The 17,380-nt window shown below is 46.0% G+C and overlaps 1 long non-coding RNA gene across 1 annotated transcript; it reads left to right on the forward strand.

The window, feature by feature from the left end:
* The first annotated feature begins 11,852 nt into the window (after positions 1–11,852).
* LOC129048372 (uncharacterized) lies at positions 11,853–12,326 on the forward strand. Its single transcript, XR_008510671.2, has 2 exons — positions 11,853–11,954; positions 12,133–12,326. It is a non-coding gene; the product is annotated as an uncharacterized LOC129048372 (long non-coding RNA).
* Positions 12,327–17,380: the final 5,054 nt, after the last annotated feature.

A 17,380-nucleotide genomic window follows, 5' to 3' on the forward strand; every position in this document is an offset into this window, starting at 1 on the left:
AAAATAAAAATTTTGCTTAATTCTCATTGTAAAAAGACTCTGCCCACAAATCCCCAGCCTCTGTGAAGTGTTTCCTCTAAGCTCCATCTGCACCACACACCTGAGAAGGTGAAGCTTGAGGCATCCTTCTCTCTCCCATAGCACCTGGGACTGCCTCCTTCATAAGATGAGTCATCACCATTTCATAATCCTCCATCTCCCTGTGCCCTCCTGCCTATGGGAGCACCCAGAATGTCTTCTTCATAGTCTTCACTCATTAATGATTGTGACTAATTAATTTGAGCTAATCCATTTTATGTGCAATTTCTGGCCTGCTCTGTCTTCCCGGGGCTGTAATTTCAACAAGGGATCATCTACCCTAATTGCTAGCATAGTCTTCATAATTCATAGTTAATGCTTGATCAACAGTTGCTAAATGAACAAATGAATGGATGAATGCAAAACAGGACTGTCTCCGAAGTTGAAATCCCTGCCCTTGATTATGTCTGCCATCAGATGCGCGTCCCCGAAATGCAGAAATCCTACTCAAGAGCAGAGGCATGTTACCACTCACTGGAGTTCCATAGACATCACCTGACCACAGAGACTTTCTAAGTATTTGTCCCTGAGAAGTCTCCGCTGCAAAGTTCGGATTAAGATACCTGTGAGCAGCCGGGCGCGGTGGCTCACGCCTGTAATCCCAGCACTTTGGGAGGCCGAGGAGGGCAGATCACGAGGTCAGGAGATCGAGACCATCCTGGCTAACATAGTGAAACCCTGTCTCTACCAAAAATACAAAAAATTAGCCGGGCGTGGTGGCGGGCGCCTGTAGTCCCAGCTACTCGGGACGCTGAGGCAGGAGAATGGAGTGAACCCGGGAGGCGGAGGTTGCAGTGAGTCAAGATTGCACCACTGCACTCCAGCCTGGGCGACAGAGCAAGACTCCGTCTCAAATAAATAAATAAATAAATAAATAAATAAATAAATAAATAAAAGAAAAAAGAAAAAAAAGATACCTGTGAGCTGTGGAAATCTGAATGTTCACACAGCACTGACCTTTTTAAACACGAAAACGAATAGTCAGACTCCTGCATTTTTCCATGTCTTATTTCAGTTTTAAAGATGGACAATATGATAAGAAAATCTGTTTCTCTTCTGGATTTCTATTTCCAAAGAGATAGCAAAGGTTCTCAGGTTACTTGGAGAGTTTACTAGGATGCCGAGCGCTGATCCTCACCCACATAGTTTATTATTCAGGAGGTCTGACGTGGGACCCCAAAAGACAAGTTCTCAGGTGAGGTTGATGCTGCTGGTCTGGCGACCACGCTTGGAGACTCCGTGAGCCAGAGGACTCTGCCCTGACTGCTAGGGAGGCAGGAGCGCTGGTGACCTGCTGTGTGGCCTGGAGGAAGTCCTGCCCATTCTGAGCCTCGGATTCCTTGTTGGTAAACAACGTCTTAGGACGCGGCTCTGTGATGCTGTGGCCCGTGCGTCGCATCGGCATGTCTCCTCCGGCGCCGGGCAGCAGAGGGCAGCAGAGATCAGGAAATGGCGTCCCGGCAGGCGGCTTCTCCCACTGCTGAAATGAGTTCTCTCAACTGTCGCTCAGCACTCCGAAACCATTAGCCAAAGAAGAAAGACATTTCCTCATCCCTTTGCTCTCCAATGACTAAGAAAAGTGAAGTGATGCCTTACACTGAAATGTATTTCTTGAAGTTGGATACTTGTATCATCTTGAAAGCCCCTCTACATCCAGGAAAACTGCAGCCCAGAAAGGGGAGGAAGAACCCGTGGCCTCCTGCTGGTGGTAGGTTCAGGAACACGCATGGGCCTTTCCGCTCCGTCCCAAGGTGAGTTTTACATTCCCTCCTAGAAGAGAATTGGCGAGTGGACATGAAGGTAGCTTTCTTCCGTGGTGCTGGGGGGCAGGAGGAACCCCAGGGACTCATGGATGTGGGAAGGACATGAGAGGTTTCCCAAGTAGGGCCCCTTGCATTTAGAGCCCCCTCTACATGGAGCTGGAAAAGGGAGTTCCCTGTAAATGTGTGACCCTGGAGTCCCCAAACATCTATTCAGAGACAGCAGATAAATCCCAGACTGCACCTCTCCAGCTGGTCTTCAAGCTCAGAACCCCCTCCTCGTTTCCAAGTGTGGATCCATCAGAATGAAGGGCCCACACCTCTCCCCCACCGTGGATTTCACATTTCCTGGTACCTCTAAGTCACCGGGAGGGGGCAGAAAATTCTGCCTCCCAAGCCCCACCTCCAGGGACACCATTCGTCAGGTTTGGGTGTGGTCCTGGAGTCCACTTGCTAAACAGATGCTGAGGGTGGTTTGCCCAACCAGACCTGGACGATCTCTGGCCTGGAGGTTAAGCCTGGGTGGTGAAGATGAAAAGATAGGTGGCAGGCAACACTGGGAATTCACAGTCTCCGTTCTTGGAATCATACTCCTCATCCACGGGGAAAATTCCTTGGTTCTGGTACCTTCCCTGCAATTCTCTCCAATCATTCTAACATTCTGGGGGCCCAAGATGAGAATAAAAGCAAAGGTCCCATACCATGTGTCAATTATTAAAAAGTTATCAATCTGGGGCGGGGCGTAGTGGCTCATGCCTGTAATCCTAGCACTTTGGGAGGCCGAGGTGGGTGGACTGCCTGAGTTCAGGAGTTTGAGACTAGCCTGCGCAACACAGTGAAACCCGTCTCTATTAAAATACAAAAAAATTAGCTGGGCATGGTGCCGTGCACCTGTAATCCCTGCTATTTGGGAGGCCGAGGCAGGAGAATCGCTTGAACCCAGGAGGTGGAGATTGCAGTGAGCCAAGATCACGCCATTGCACTCCAGCTTGGGTGATAGAGTAAGGCTCCATCTCAAAAAAAAAAAAAAAAAAAAAAAGGTTACCAATCCAATCAGTTGTTAGAAGATAAAACACATAATTTTTCTACCTTGGTAAATACATCTTCATCATCATGAAGGCAAGGTTTGAATTTAGAATTCTGAGGAGTTGACTTTCGGAAAAAGGCAGCACAGAGAGCCAGGCTGCAGCCTCCCCCCTTCACACCTCACCCCGCTTGGCTTTTTAGTGCACACACGTGTGTGTGTGTGTGTACAGGTGTGTATACCCACTAGCCCCACATATCCACGCCCCCACCCAGTTCCAGCTGAGCCATTACCCATGGAAGAATGATGGACCCAGGGAGAGAGGCCCACACAAACCTGGAGGTTGGCTCAGGGTTCCAGGTATCCGTGACTCTAAAAGGCAGGGTACAGGATCCAGGGGAAGCCCATCCCCAGCCCCAGGGACCCCTCGCCCTAGATAGGGCATGGCCTGATGAGACAGAGCAGGCCCCGCCCCTGCCCACCAGGGCTTCTTGCTGGCCAGTGGGAGGTGGAGGCCTTGGAGTTATAAGGAGCTGTCAGGTTGGTCCCACTGAAGCCACACTGGCTTTGGGCCCCTGGGAGCCTGACTGTGAGGCCTTTCTGAAACCTCAGGTAGGCCTGACAGAAAGACAGGGCTGCAATCCAGGACTGAGTGCCTGCCTGGAGATGGGGCTCCGGGAGGGACTTCGAGGGCTGCCTCGAGGGAGGGCTGTTAAAATGCAGCTCTCTGGGCCCTGCACCAGCCCTTCTGAATCAGTGGAGCTGGACATCTATGTTTTAACAAGACCCTCCTTCCCAAGGATTCTAACACAACACTAAAGTGTGAGAAGCACAGCTTGGAAACATTTTGTTTTATTCATGCAGTCAACAGATATCCACAGAACATCCCCTCCCTTGGCACTGTCAGATTCCTGTCCCCTGCAGCCAACAGGAAGTCAGCTCTTCCCCACAGATTCTCTCCCTCCTCAAGTTTCAATTCTAATTGCACCTCTTCAGGGGCACCTTTTCCAAAATGGCTGCCATCTCCTGGCCCTCAACACCACATCCCCTCTCCTAGCTCCTTCTTGGCCTTTACCACAGGTGCAGATGAGCTTCTTGGAGTATTTATTTTATTCATTGCTATGCCTCCCCCTCTAGAATATAACCCCTTCCCCAGGCCAGGGCCTGATATGTGGGAATCATTCCTTTACTGCAGTGTTGCTAGGATATAATATACCCATAAACCTACTGAGTATTTGATGAATGATGAATAAGGCCACTACCACTCAACAATTCATTCATTGCCTCTTCCTACAATGGGACAATGGGGCAGGTGCCTTTTGGATAAAGAGGGAAGGTGTAGGTGGCGGAAGCCTCCAAACTCTGAAGACCCTGCATGGCTGTCTGCCCGCCCCTCCATGAAAGGGGCAGCTCTCCCAGGAAAGTAAGAGAGGAAGAGGGGCCAAGAGAGCTCACAAATGGGTGTCTTCTCTTGTGAGGAAGGATTCAGGGCTCAACACGCTTCCTGGGGCTGGGTCTGTACAGGTAGAAGGAAGAGGCCCAGTTGGCTCCAAGGCTGGGCCAGCCCCAGCCCTGCAGCCTGGCGGTGTGCAGGCACCCTCACTTCAGAACATGCTTGTATGCACTTGCTCTTCTGGCACGCCGTGAACTGTTTCTTGGCTGCCTTGTTAGGAGATTAAACTTTCTCTAAAAAGATGAAAAAAAAAAAATCTCTAGCAAAGGCCTGACTAGAGCTGACCCCCGAGGAGGCGGTGGCAATAACTGATGGGCACTACATTTGTCTAATTAATCTTCTTGTCAACAAAGTTGTTCTTTGCCGGTGCCAGCTCTGACATCATCCTGCAAGCTTGCCACACTGGTTCATACGCAGTTACAAAGGCTGCCTGTCACCCAGCACTACACTCCCTAACCACCCCCAACATGCTGCTGCCTGGGAATGGGAGGATGAGAACAGAGATGTCACACAGCTGCTGGCTTAGAAGGGGCCCTGGGGAATCACAGCTTGAATGAAAGGTGGATAAAGATCTGGAAGGCTCAGGGGATCCCCAGGCTGGAAGGAGCCTGGTTTCTAAATAGGACACCGATGCCAACCATCTTCTTCAAGTAAAACGTTGGAAAGTTCCATTTGCCATGCAAACTACCCTTGCCCTGGATGAGTTGCCCCAAGAGTGACCCAGGAAAGTTTAGGTGGTAAAGTTGCAAAATCAAGTGCCTTCAGGGCCCAGGCAGAGATTTCACTTTCAGTGCCCTGGGATGAAATCTCTGCACGTCCACGAGGCTGACCTGGACTTTCCAGATTGGGAGGCCTTGTGGTCAAAAGGCCTGAACACCAGATCTAAATGTTCAAGAAGACTGTGCAGATTTACAGGCTAAGTCAGAGTCCCTGGTAGCCGTTTCCGACCTTTGTATGGGGCTTTTACAGTGAACTGTGGTCTCATCCAGGCATTTCCCGACCATCGCATCCCACACAGGGCCTCCCTTCCGATTTTATCGTTAGTCTCTCTCCCTGTTGATTTCCTCCAAGTGCTCATCACTGTCCACACCCACCCTGTTTATTTCTGCTCACCAACCTGGCTTTTTAACCGAGGAGTCTGTGAATAAAATCTGGAGGAGGGGGGTCCATGAACTTGGACAGGGAAATATTTATATCATTATTTTCACTAATGTCTAACTGAGATTTAACAATTTACTCAATTATGAAAATAGGCAACAAGCCACAGTGTATTAGCAGTGTCTGTGACTTTGTCTCCAACAGAAATCACAGCTGTTTTTCTATCACATCGTAGTTGATGCAGTTATCTCAAAATATCAGCTGGGCTCATCACTATTTTGAAATGACTGTAGTTAATAGATTGGTCTGTAGATCCTGTTACATCCTCTATCAACAAAGAAGATGTACGAGTATAGCACCACTTAACAATATTTTGATAACTGCATGACAGTATAATCGGTTTGTTTCATAATCCTGTGTATCTTAATTTATGCTTTTTTCAAATATTCTGGCCTCATGAGACTGGCAAGAAAGACTGTAAGCCATCTTTTCCATTATCTTTTCTTTCTTTCTTTCTTTCTTTCTTTCTTTCTTTCTTTCTTTCTTTCTTTCTTTCTTTCTCTTTCTTTCTTTCCTTTCTTTCTTCCTTCCTTGCTTGCTTGCTTCTTTCTTTCTTTCTTCTTTCTCTTTCTTTCTTTCTTTTCTTTTTCTTTTTCTTTTTTTCTTTTCTATTTTTGAGATGGAGATTCTCACTTTGTCGCCCAGGCTGGAGTGCAGTGGTGATCTCGGCTCACTGCGACCTCCGCCTCCCGGGTTCAAGCGATTCTCCTGCCTCAGCCGCCCGCGTTCTCTTTTTTATCCTTAGCCCCGACCTTGGGTTCTGGCACACAGTAGATGCTCAAGACAATAATGTTGACTGAATTAATGAAGGAACCACTGAACAAATGAATTTAATAAGTGAACTGAACAAATGAACATGAGCCTTAACGTGGCCGTGCCCATGTCCATGGACCCATGTATTCTGGAAAGCGCAGAAGGTTCCACGACCCTTCCCCACCTGAGCTTCTGTCTCTGCGACATCCCCACTGCCCACCAGGAGAGACGGGGGTCTTGCTACCTCCACTAAGAACAGTACGAACAGTTCAGAGCTGACCAAGGCGTCCCCGCTAAGCAAGACTCCACCGGCCCATTGCCTTTGTTGCTTCCAGCCACACGGGCCTCCGGACCCCAGAGCTGGAGATGAGGGGATGATCCTAAAGGGACGCAGTGGTCCCGCCCATCGCCGCCTCTACAGGGACGGAGCCGCGGCCCCGAGCTGGCCACGCGATGGCGCTGTGCACCCGGCCGCGGAGCCCCTGCACGTCCGGCTCCCGCTCGCGCTCTCGGCTCGGGCTCCGGACTCCAGGCTCGGAGCAGGGGTTCGGGCTACGGTTCCCGGCTCCGTTGGGACCGCGGGGCTCTCTGCCTGGGAAGGAAGCTTGCGGGCCGCCTCGGGCCTCGCTGCAGCCCAGCTAGGTTAATCAATCAGCAGCCGCTCAGTCACCCATCCGTTCCGCATCAGTTGCGTGGGGCTGGGGATCATGCCTAGGGCGGGAGGCATGGGAGCGCAGGGCGCCCCGGGTCCGGATCCGGCTGGAGGGGCGAACAGAGCGGGTTCTCCATCCCCTGGGGTGAAATCTCTGGGCCCAGGCTTTGAGACCCTCTAACTCGCCATGCACACCCTGCGTCTGCAGAGGGGGCCGTAGTTCAGAGGCCAAGCCCGCTGTCGGAAGGCAGCCAGGCGGACTTGAGTCCCAATTCCTCCTTCCTTTCTTGCCATCACTCTCTCTTTTGCAAAATGGGGATGATAAAGGTCCCGACCAGTTGGTAGGATTGACGGAGATGGGGCAGCACAGGGATCCTAAGCACAGTGCTCCGCGCCTAGTCGGCACCGCGGGACGCATCGTCTGCAGCCGCGTGGACTCGGGCAAGGCGACCTGGGCTCATCTCCGCAGCAGGGACGAAGTCCGCCCTGTACTTGCGGCATCTGCGTGTGGTGGAACTGAACGAAACGCCTGCGGAGCTGCGCACGGTGCCTGGCACACCGCTGGCAACCCTTCCCTTCCATTGTTCTGCGCCTGTCCTGTGAGTGGACAGGAGGGCACCCAGGGCCTCCGCTGCCTGTCCAATACTACGGTCACCCCAGGGCCTAGAGCTTATTCCCTGGAGATGGGACCCACGCCGAGCCAAGGTCTACCCATTTTCTAGAGAGAACTTGGGCAGCCGGGAATGCCACCCTTGGAAGAAAAGGCAGAAGGGAGGTGAACATTCATTCCAAGGCCGTTAAACATGGGGAGAGGCACTGCTGGAAAACTGTTCTGGTCGGAAAGAAGCTGCTTAGTAAACCCAAAAGGCTCAGCGGAAACCCAGCCGCGGTGCTTTGGGGACGTGGGGAGGCTTCAGCTCGCTCCGTTCCGTGTCTGACGTCTGCCCTGCGTGCGTCCCAAGGCTGTGTCCCTGCTCGGTGTCCCTGGCCCACCGGCCCTCCGGCCTGTCCCTGTGCGCGGTCACTGGGGCGTGCAGACGCGAGCTGGCCCTCCCTGAGTCAGCCAGGGACCCCGGAGTGTCGATAATTAAGAGACACACGTCAAGAATGTAAATTCCTGTGGTTCCCAGCCTAGGAAGGGTTCATTCGCTGCCTCAGGACAATTACAAGCCGAGGGAGTCTGAAAGAGCCAGTGTTACTGTTTAAAGTGTTATCAGTTTAATGAACTACTTATGAAGTGTTAAATGCATGCAAGTGTAAACTGCAACATCTGGGTTTGTGTTTTATTTGTAGACTTCAAACTGGGCGCTTGGTGTTTTGAAAATGCCAATTAACGGTGTAAAATCCGAATTTCTAATGGAAGAAGATTTTTTTGTGATATCTCCCTAAACTATCTCAAAATGTCTTTAAAACACACACACACATTCACACACAAACAATGCAGCCACAAGGACTTAAAGGATTTTCTTTTTAATTAAAAAAAAAGCAGGAATTTGCTGCCCTCTTCTTTGTTCTTCACTATATATATATACATACACACACACACACACACACACACATATATATATATATATGGCTAGTGGAAAGAAGAATTTAACATCAGAGGTGTCAACAACACAAATTTCTCAGAGGTTGTTGTAGGAAATTTGTCATTTCTACCCATTTCTTCCAGGCCAGAAAATAGATCACCTTCAGGAATATTTACTGTGCTTTCTTGAGAAAAATTTCCAAGCTACCCCTTGAAGCAATGAAGTTGGATTTGGAACAAGTGGAAACATTATAAAATTGCTTATTTTCTTCCAAAATTTGTATTTTTCTTCCTTATTTCCTGTTAAATCAGTGCCACTCATTAGCAACCATATTTTTGCATTATATACTCAGCAGAATTTTTGCTCCGTGACTGCATTCCAAATTAAACTTTTACATTTCCAGGGAAAGTGTAACAAATGTCTAAATCAGTCAGAAGTTAAACTAATGAGAGGAAGGGAAGAAAACTCAACTTTCTTCTTCCCGTATAAAAGCGATTGCTTTTTATCTGTTTCATGCTTTGGGGACACTTTTATCCCTGGGATCTTGAAAGGATCATTCACAAAGCAAGAAGGCTCAGGAAAACAAAAAGATGTCTAAATTCAGCGCTGTTGAAGAGTTCTGACAAATGCTGGTTTCAGGGAACAGAGGCAGACACTTTGAGGATTTCATTGCAAGATCTGGATAGGGCTGCCTCTAACCAGTGGCCCTACCATGGAGCTGCAAGGATGTCCAGGCTGGAAGGATATCACAGGTGGTATGGTGGAATTCCACCATATGATAGCAGCATACCCAAGATAATTTGGTGATAAGGTTGCAAATAGAGACTTTATTACCCTTTGCTGAGTGTTCCTTAATGGACAGCTACCAGTCTCATTTATGGGTGCCCCTCTGCCAGGGCGCAGTGAAGAGAGCTAAGTGCAAGTTATTGCTTTCTGGCCAATAGCACATGATTCTCTTAATAAAAAGAGGGTGACCACACATGTTAATTTCCTGTCAACGTGGCCCAGCAAGGCCCAAGCTGTTCCTTCACTCTGCCCTTGCTTCTCCATTCCAAACCAAAAGGCCACTGTGAGCCGGGAAAAATCAAAAGATCAGTTTTTTGGAAGACAGCTGTAAACTTGACCTCATAGAGGGAGACAATGTTGGCTGTTCAGGTCAACAAGAGTTATATACACACCAGGTCTGCAGTAGCCTGGACTGTGCCTTTTAAGACATTTTTGGTAGCACAATTCAGCCCAGAATATTTTGAGAAAGAAGTATATTAAAAGTATTCTATCACAATGGGGAGAAAAGGGTGGGGGGATGGTATTTTAAAGCTTCAATAGCCAAATTAGACTGTGAACAGATGAATCAATGTAACAGAATGTCTCAAACACAGGCCTTAATAGAGGTAATATAGACAAAAAAATTAGTACGTGGTAAAGATCTGTGAGGAAAGGGGGATTAGTCAATAAATGATGTCAAGACCAATCATATGGAAAAAATTAAAGGTAATCCCTATCCAAAATAAATTCCACATGCATTTAACAGTTATATGCAAAAATAACATAAAAATAAAAGACAGGTAAACTTCAGATCTTGAGAGCAGGACTTTGTTGATATAAAAGCTTAGGAATAGGTTAAAAAGTAAAAGATTATTGAGTTTGACGACAGAAACATTAAAACTTCTAGATATCAGTAACACTGGAAGATGTTTGGATAAATATCAGAAAGAATCTTATTTTTATGTGAAAGTTTATTGCAAAACAATGAGAAAAGTGCTATCCTAATACTGTTAAATTGGACAAAGAACACAAGTAAAAAATAAAAATACAAATATTCAATAAACAAGACATTCAAATATCAAAAACAAAATAAAAATTCATTTTGCCCATCAAATTCCTATACGACATGCACCGTTACACATTGCAGGTGTGACTATCCACCGACAGAAACTTTCTGTAATTGATTGAGGGCCTAAAAAGTACAAATATCCTTTTGTAATTTTTTCCTATTTCTACAAATGCTCTACAATCAGATAAAAGTACAAAGACTTATTTTCAGGGATGTCCACTTTGGGGATTAGTTAAACATTTTGAGAAATAAGCTATATAACCAGTAACAAGAATGGCTATCATCCAAATGCTAGAATAATACGCAGCCATTAACTTTTTAAATATTTAAGGATGTGGGAGCATGATCATGATGTCATGCTAAGTGCAAGACTTTGGATGTCAAAAGGTACCTATTGAATATAGCAAAACACTAAAAGAAAAAATCCAAAAGTTTTCAGTGGGGTTAGTGAGAATTGTGTATAATTTTAATTATCTCTTTTTATGTGCTCATTTTTTCCACAATAAAATATATAAATTTATGATAGAAAACAAGATATTGAAAATAGCCTGACCATCTCTGTCTGATCTCCCCACACAGACCCTGTTGGCAGCTGGTGGGGGCAGATGTTTTTCCCAGGCAGTGGTGAAAACATGCTTAACAGGAGACACGGCTGCGTTCTCACAAAGTGGGCCTGGTACCCCATGAGCTTCTTGAATGTTTGTTCTGCACTCATCCAATCCCTCAGAGCAGCCCATTCAGGGAAGGAGAGTTTTCAAAACCCTCAAGGAGCTGTGGCCTCTCTTGCCCACAGCCATCTGTGTATCTACCTCTCCGCAGGTGTGGGTCTTGCTCCCCTACGTTTTTGTGTATTGTGGAAGATACTATCAAATTAGGGGTCGCTTAGGGTTGGGTAGATGTTTCCGTGCTCTGTCTACCATGATTCTGTGTCTTGGCCAAAGATAGGCACAGATAGACTCCAGCAATCCCAATGCTTCCTGGCTCTGGACTCTGTCGCATAAACTGGAAAAAGAACTTTAAAACATGCTCACGAGCACAATTGGCCTTCAGAGCTGTCCCTTTTAAAGATTTACTCTAGTGCTGTATACAGGGGTGTGCAGGAGTCCGTGCATACTACTTGTGAGAACCAATTGTGTGCATCTCTTCCCAACTCTTGTTTATCACATTAGTAGCTTAAGATTGGCCATTGTAGGAGTTTTACACCACAGAAATAGCCGAACACTACCAATCAGGGTGGTTTTTTTTTTTTTTTTTTTTTTCATGGAGAAAAATCTACCAACATACCAATGGCTATGCTTAAAACAACATTTTAGTGTCTCTCCCAGTTTCTGTGGGACAGGAAATTGAGAGGGGCTTGATTAAATGGTCCTGTGTCTCTTATGCCGTTATAGTCAGACAGTGTGGCTGGATCTGGGAGAGGGGGAGGGTGAGCAGCTGGGGGTTGACTGGGAGTCTCTCACCCTTTGTTGTCACATGGTTTCTGCATGTAGGATAGCTTGGGCTTCCTCACAACATGGCAGTCAGAACAGTCAGAGTGATTCTCAGGGCTCCAGTTAGTTTTCTGTTGCCATGGCAGAGCTGAATTGCTTTATGATCTGGCTACTGAAGTCTGACAACATTACTTCCACTGCATTCTATTGGGTACATGTGAGTCAGAAGCCCATCCTGTTTTAAGGGGAGAGGAATTACACTCCGCCTCTCAATGGGTGAATGGTAAGTTTCTCAAAAAGCATGTAGGATGAGAAGTATTGTTTTGGAAAATACAATCTGCCAGAGAGTTTAAAAATATATTTTGGGATTTGCCTTTCAAGGCTACTGGACATTTTTCTAGCTATTTGGTGGGTGTGGCTACCTTTCCACTGTTGGGCATATATTTTATTTGTGAGAACAGACAAAAGATATTGAAAGCCGACTCCAGCAAACAATGCAGATAACTCTGCAGGATGACAATGGATCCGGAATAGGAAATATTACAATGGTAACAGCCAGCTGAGACCTGACCAGGGGCCCGAAGACATTTCCAAGAGGATGGAGGAGCCCTTCTCAGCTACATCTCAGAAATAAATGCACAGCCTTCTAAGGGGACTACTGTGAAAAACAAGGTGTTCTGGACTACATATTACAAAAGTGCCATGTTTTACTATGAAACCTGTCTCATTGCCACATTGTGCTTTTCTTTGGTAACCATCAAAATATTTTGCATTGTATCAGGCGCATGATAGAGACAAAGTAAATATCGGAGTGACTGATTGATATAGCTAAGCCAGCCCCTGGTTCAACTAGGTCCTTAGGCATTAGTTGGACTTGGCCAACTATCAAAAGAGAAGGTGACCCTTTCTCATCAAAACCACTTACAGAAATTCTAATGTGTTTAAACTGGAGGACTCAGGGTATGAATACAAATGTACATTTCTCTTGATACACACTTTTTAGTTTATCGCTTTCTAAACTTCATAAATCTATTTCCTGCCATCCTTGTTGACAGAGCTCATAGAGGGGAGGGGTGGGAACCATGGATGTTACTCCAGGGTTCTTCATGGCCTTAAGGCAGACCCAAATAAACCTTAACTGGCTTATTTCTGCTCAAGCCACTAAGCATCCTCTTTTAGTTCTTAGACCCCACTTGACCAATTATGCACCAACCATCAAATATTTACCAAGGTCCCAACCTATTCTACCACTAGGATAGAGATGCACATAAAAGTCCTTATGCATCTGTACTTTCTCATTAATTAAAGCTCACAATTTCCCCTCCGTGTCCCCAAAACTAAAACAATCTTTTAGTAAGACTCATGATTGTAGACTTATTGATGGTTAAATGGGATGGTGGAGATATTTCCTGCTCACCAAATACCATATCCCCATTCCCGAGCATATTTGCCAGCCTTCTTGCAGATAAGTGGGGCTGTGTGACCAGTTCTGGCCAATGAGCTGAGAAAGAAAATGATACATGGAACCTCTAGGGTTCTCCAAGAAACTTCCAGGTTGATGCATGATTCCAGGTTGGGTTGGGATATCCAAGGGTTCTCTTCTTCCATGGTAATCATAGAGATCATATGTTCCCAAGAATGTAGACACAAGATGCAGGAATCACCATTAGTCTGGCTCTTTAAGTGGCTATGTAGAGCACTAGCTCCCTTGAATATCCCACAGCCCCTGGCCAACCTATACTGGGTTACATTAAGACACTGAAGTTTTAGGGGTAAGTAGTCCTTGCAGCATAGCCTCAGCTAGCCTGACTAATACACATGGTCCACAACTAAAGAGCAGGAGCAGGAGTTGGCAAGGGTCTCATGAGAGGCTAGCTGAGTGGTCCTATCTACAAAGCACACCACTCAGCTGGTCCAGGTGTGAGAAGCTACTTGGCTAGTGGGAAAAATTCCACCTAACTTTTGTTTTAGGAAAACTTAAAATGAGACTCTCAATGGCCGATAAAGGACATTTCCTTTGGACACAATAAATATTTGATATTTGACATTATTGTTATTATGGGATATATTTGTGGGTTCAGGATTATGACCATGTGTAGACAGTCTAAAAGCCAGTGTCTGATGAGCTAGGTGAACATTTGGTATTCTGAGAATATGTAAACATCACTTGTGTGTGTGTGTGTGTGTGTGTGTGTGTGTGTGTCCGTCCACGTAGCTATAAAGTTCAGATGAGTTGAGAATATAATAAATGGGAGTTTTTAATCCACGCATTTTGTAGCTGGCAACCCAATGGCTCTACACTAGAAGCTGATATCAAATAATAGGAGATTTTCATAAACTAAGTCAGAGGCCAGAAAATCAGCCCCCAAAGGAAGGTCAGTTATATACTAAAATATTAGGCAGTGAAATACAGTTGTTAAAAGTGCATTTCTGCCAGGTGCGGTGGCTCATGCCTATAATCCCAGCACCTTGGGAGGCCAAGGTGAGCAGATCACTTGAGATCAGGAGTTCGAGACCAGCCTGGTCAACATGGTGAAACTCCGTCTCTACTAAAAAATACAAAAATTAGCCAGGCTTGGTGGTTTATGCCTGTCATCCCAGCTACTTGGGAGGCTGAGACATGAGAATTCCTTGAACCCAGGAGGCAGAGGTTGCAGTGAGCCAGGATCATGCTACTGCACTTCAGCCTGGGTGATGGAATGAGACTCTGTTCAAAAAAAAAAGTATATTCTTTAAACTCTGCCTGAGTTAGAATCTTGGTTGCACCCCTCTTCAGATGTATGACCTTGGGTTAGTTATATAATCTCTATGTGCCTCAGTTTCCTCATTTGAAAAATATTGATGTCATATTATTGTTACGGTGATTAAAAGCAGTAACTCTGCATTAGGATCATGTTTGGCTGTTGTAATAGCATATCTCAAATAACAATGTATCTGAGTCACCATGAGCTTCTATAACAAAATATCATAGACTGGGTGGTTTAAACAACCGATATTTATTTCTCACAGTTCTGGAGGCTGGGAAGTACAAGATCAAGTTCCCAGCAGATTTAGTTCCTGGTGAGGACCCTCTTCCTGGCTTGCAAACTTCTCACATGGTGGAAAGAGAGTACTCTAGTTTTTCTTCCTCTTCTTATGAGGACAGTAATCCCATGATGGGGTTTATGACCTTATCCAAGGTCTATGACCTTATCCAAACCTAATGACCTTCCAAAAGCTCACCTCCAAATACCATCATGTTGGGGTTTAGGGTTTTAACATATGAATTTTAGGAGACATAATCATTCAGTCTATAATACGGTAGCTTAAAAAAAGAAAGATTTATTTATCTTACCCCCAAAGAAAGACCAAAGCTAGGCAATGGTATGTAGTCCACGGTGTCAGAGACCCAGGCTCCTTCTAAGTTGTTGCTGCTCCACCATCTTCAACAAGTCGCTTCCACTTAATGATCTAAGATGGCAACTGGAGTTCCAGCCATCAGATCTTCACTCCAGCTAGCACGAAGGAATAAGAGAGAAATACAAGGCAAAGGGCTCATTCTGTACATCTCATTGACTGGAACTTGGTCCCATGGCTGCCCCTAAATGAGAGAGGCTTGTAGGCTTGTAAATGTGGTCTCTATACTGGGAAGCCACATGCCTAGCTTAAAACCATGGGTTCTTTAATTAAAGAAAAGCAGGAAAGCAGGTATCAGAGTATATAATTTGTAGTCTGTTTGAAACAGTGCCTGGTACTCAGTGAGCAGACAATGAACATAAACTATTAACTCTTATCAGAAGTCTGCCATATTGGATGGAGCTAGTCATGCTTCAAGCACATCATAGGCCTCATCACCGTGCTCAGAGCAATTTTTTGGCTTATTTTCATGCTGAGGATGGGTAAACAGACTGCCCTTCTGCTTTAACAGAGTAGCTACAACAATTAAAACATAAAAAGGGCTAAAACTGGCATAGGAATAGTTAGACTCAATCTTAGGTTCCCTGGGAGAGAACATAACTGTACCTGAATGATGCCAAGCGCATTGGTGCACTGTGGCTGCAAGGGGAGCCCTGGGGGAGCAGTTGGTCCAGGGGACGTGCTCCTCCAGCTAGTGGGAGGGTTTCAGACAGATGTGGCCACGTGCAATGCCAATGAGAACTGCTCTGATTCTTCTCAAGGACATATAAGGTGACATGTCAATGGTAGCTTCCCTTCCCGAGCTCAAGGGCAAGGGTGGAGGGAAGAAGAGGGAGTAGAAGACAAATGAGACTTGGAGAAAGCCTTGGATCTGGGAAAAACTGCGACTCCCTAACCTTGTCCCCAAAGCCTTTGGTTGCCAAGACTGCAGGGGAGCCACTGGCCCCACCCTAGGTTTGCATGACAAATGAGGGAATGGCTTGTGGTGTTCTAACCTCTTCCATCTCTGACTCTCTGGTTATCTTCCTGGAAGCAGAGGCAGGAGAGGCCATCTTTGCCCCAGGCTAGTCAGCTATCTCTTAGAGGCTTCACCCTATGAATGTTTTATTTTTATTTATTTTTTGAGACAGAGTTTCACTCTTGTCGCCCAGGCTGGAATGCAGTGGCATGATCTCGGCTCACTGCAACCTCCACCTCCCAGGTTCAAGTGATTCTCCTGTCTCAGCTTCCCAAGTAGCTGGGATTACAGGTGCCTGCCACCACGCCCAGCTAATTTTTGCATTTTTAGTAGAGACAGGGTCTCACCATGTTGGCCAGGCTGGTCTTGAACTCCTGACCTCAGGTGATTCGCCTGCCTCGGCCTCCCAAAGTGCTGGGATTACAGGCATGAGCCACCATCCCCAGCCCTGTGAATGTTTTGGATCCTGTGTTTCTAAACCAGTGGTTCTCAAAGTGTGGCTCTGGAACCTCTAGGGTTCTCCAAGAAACTTCCAGAGGGTTTACTAGGTCAAAACTATTTTCATATTATTACTAAGATGTTATTTGTCTTTTTCACCCTCATTCTCTCATTAGTTGTACAGCAGAGTTCTCCAGTGGCTGTGTGTATGTAACGTCACAACAGAGTGAACATCCACCTGTCTTCTGTTCACCCAGACTTTAAGGAAATTTGCAAATATATAAATCAACCCCACTCTTCTCAGCTGATATTTTTGTTTTGAAAAATATAGTTGTTTTTCACCAAAATGCATTATTTATATTAATATATAACAGGTTTATTATGTTATTGTAAATAAATTAATATTTTATTTTTTAGACCCTCATCCAACGATCTATCAATTTTTTTTGTTTTTGTTTTTTTTGAGACGGAGTTTTGCTCTTGTTGCCCAGGCTGGAGTGCAATGGCACCACCTCGGCTCACCGCAACCTCCACCTCCTGGGTTCAAGCAATTCTCCTGCCTCAGCCTCCCAAGTAGCTGGGATTACAGGCACGCACCACCATGCCTGGCTAATTTTGCATTTTTAGTAGACACGGGGTTTCTCCATGTTGGTCGGGCTGGTCTCGAACTCCTGACCTCAGGTGATCCGCCCGCCTCGGCCTCCCAAAGTATTGGGATTACAGGCGTGAGCCACTGTGCTCAACCTCAAGTAAATATTTTAAATGTTCATAGTTTTAATTTCTAAATATGGCAAATAGCAACAAACAGAATCCCCATTTTAAAAAAGCTCTTTTGGGTTCTCTGCAATCTTCAGAATTCAAAAGGGGGCTCTGAGACCACATAGTTTCAGAGCCACTATTCTAAGCAAAAGAATTTT

The sequence above is a fragment of the Pongo abelii genome, chromosome 8, assembly GCF_028885655.2.
Source record: "Pongo abelii isolate AG06213 chromosome 8, NHGRI_mPonAbe1-v2.0_pri, whole genome shotgun sequence".
In the NCBI taxonomy this organism is placed as follows: Eukaryota; Metazoa; Chordata; class Mammalia; order Primates; family Hominidae; genus Pongo; species Pongo abelii.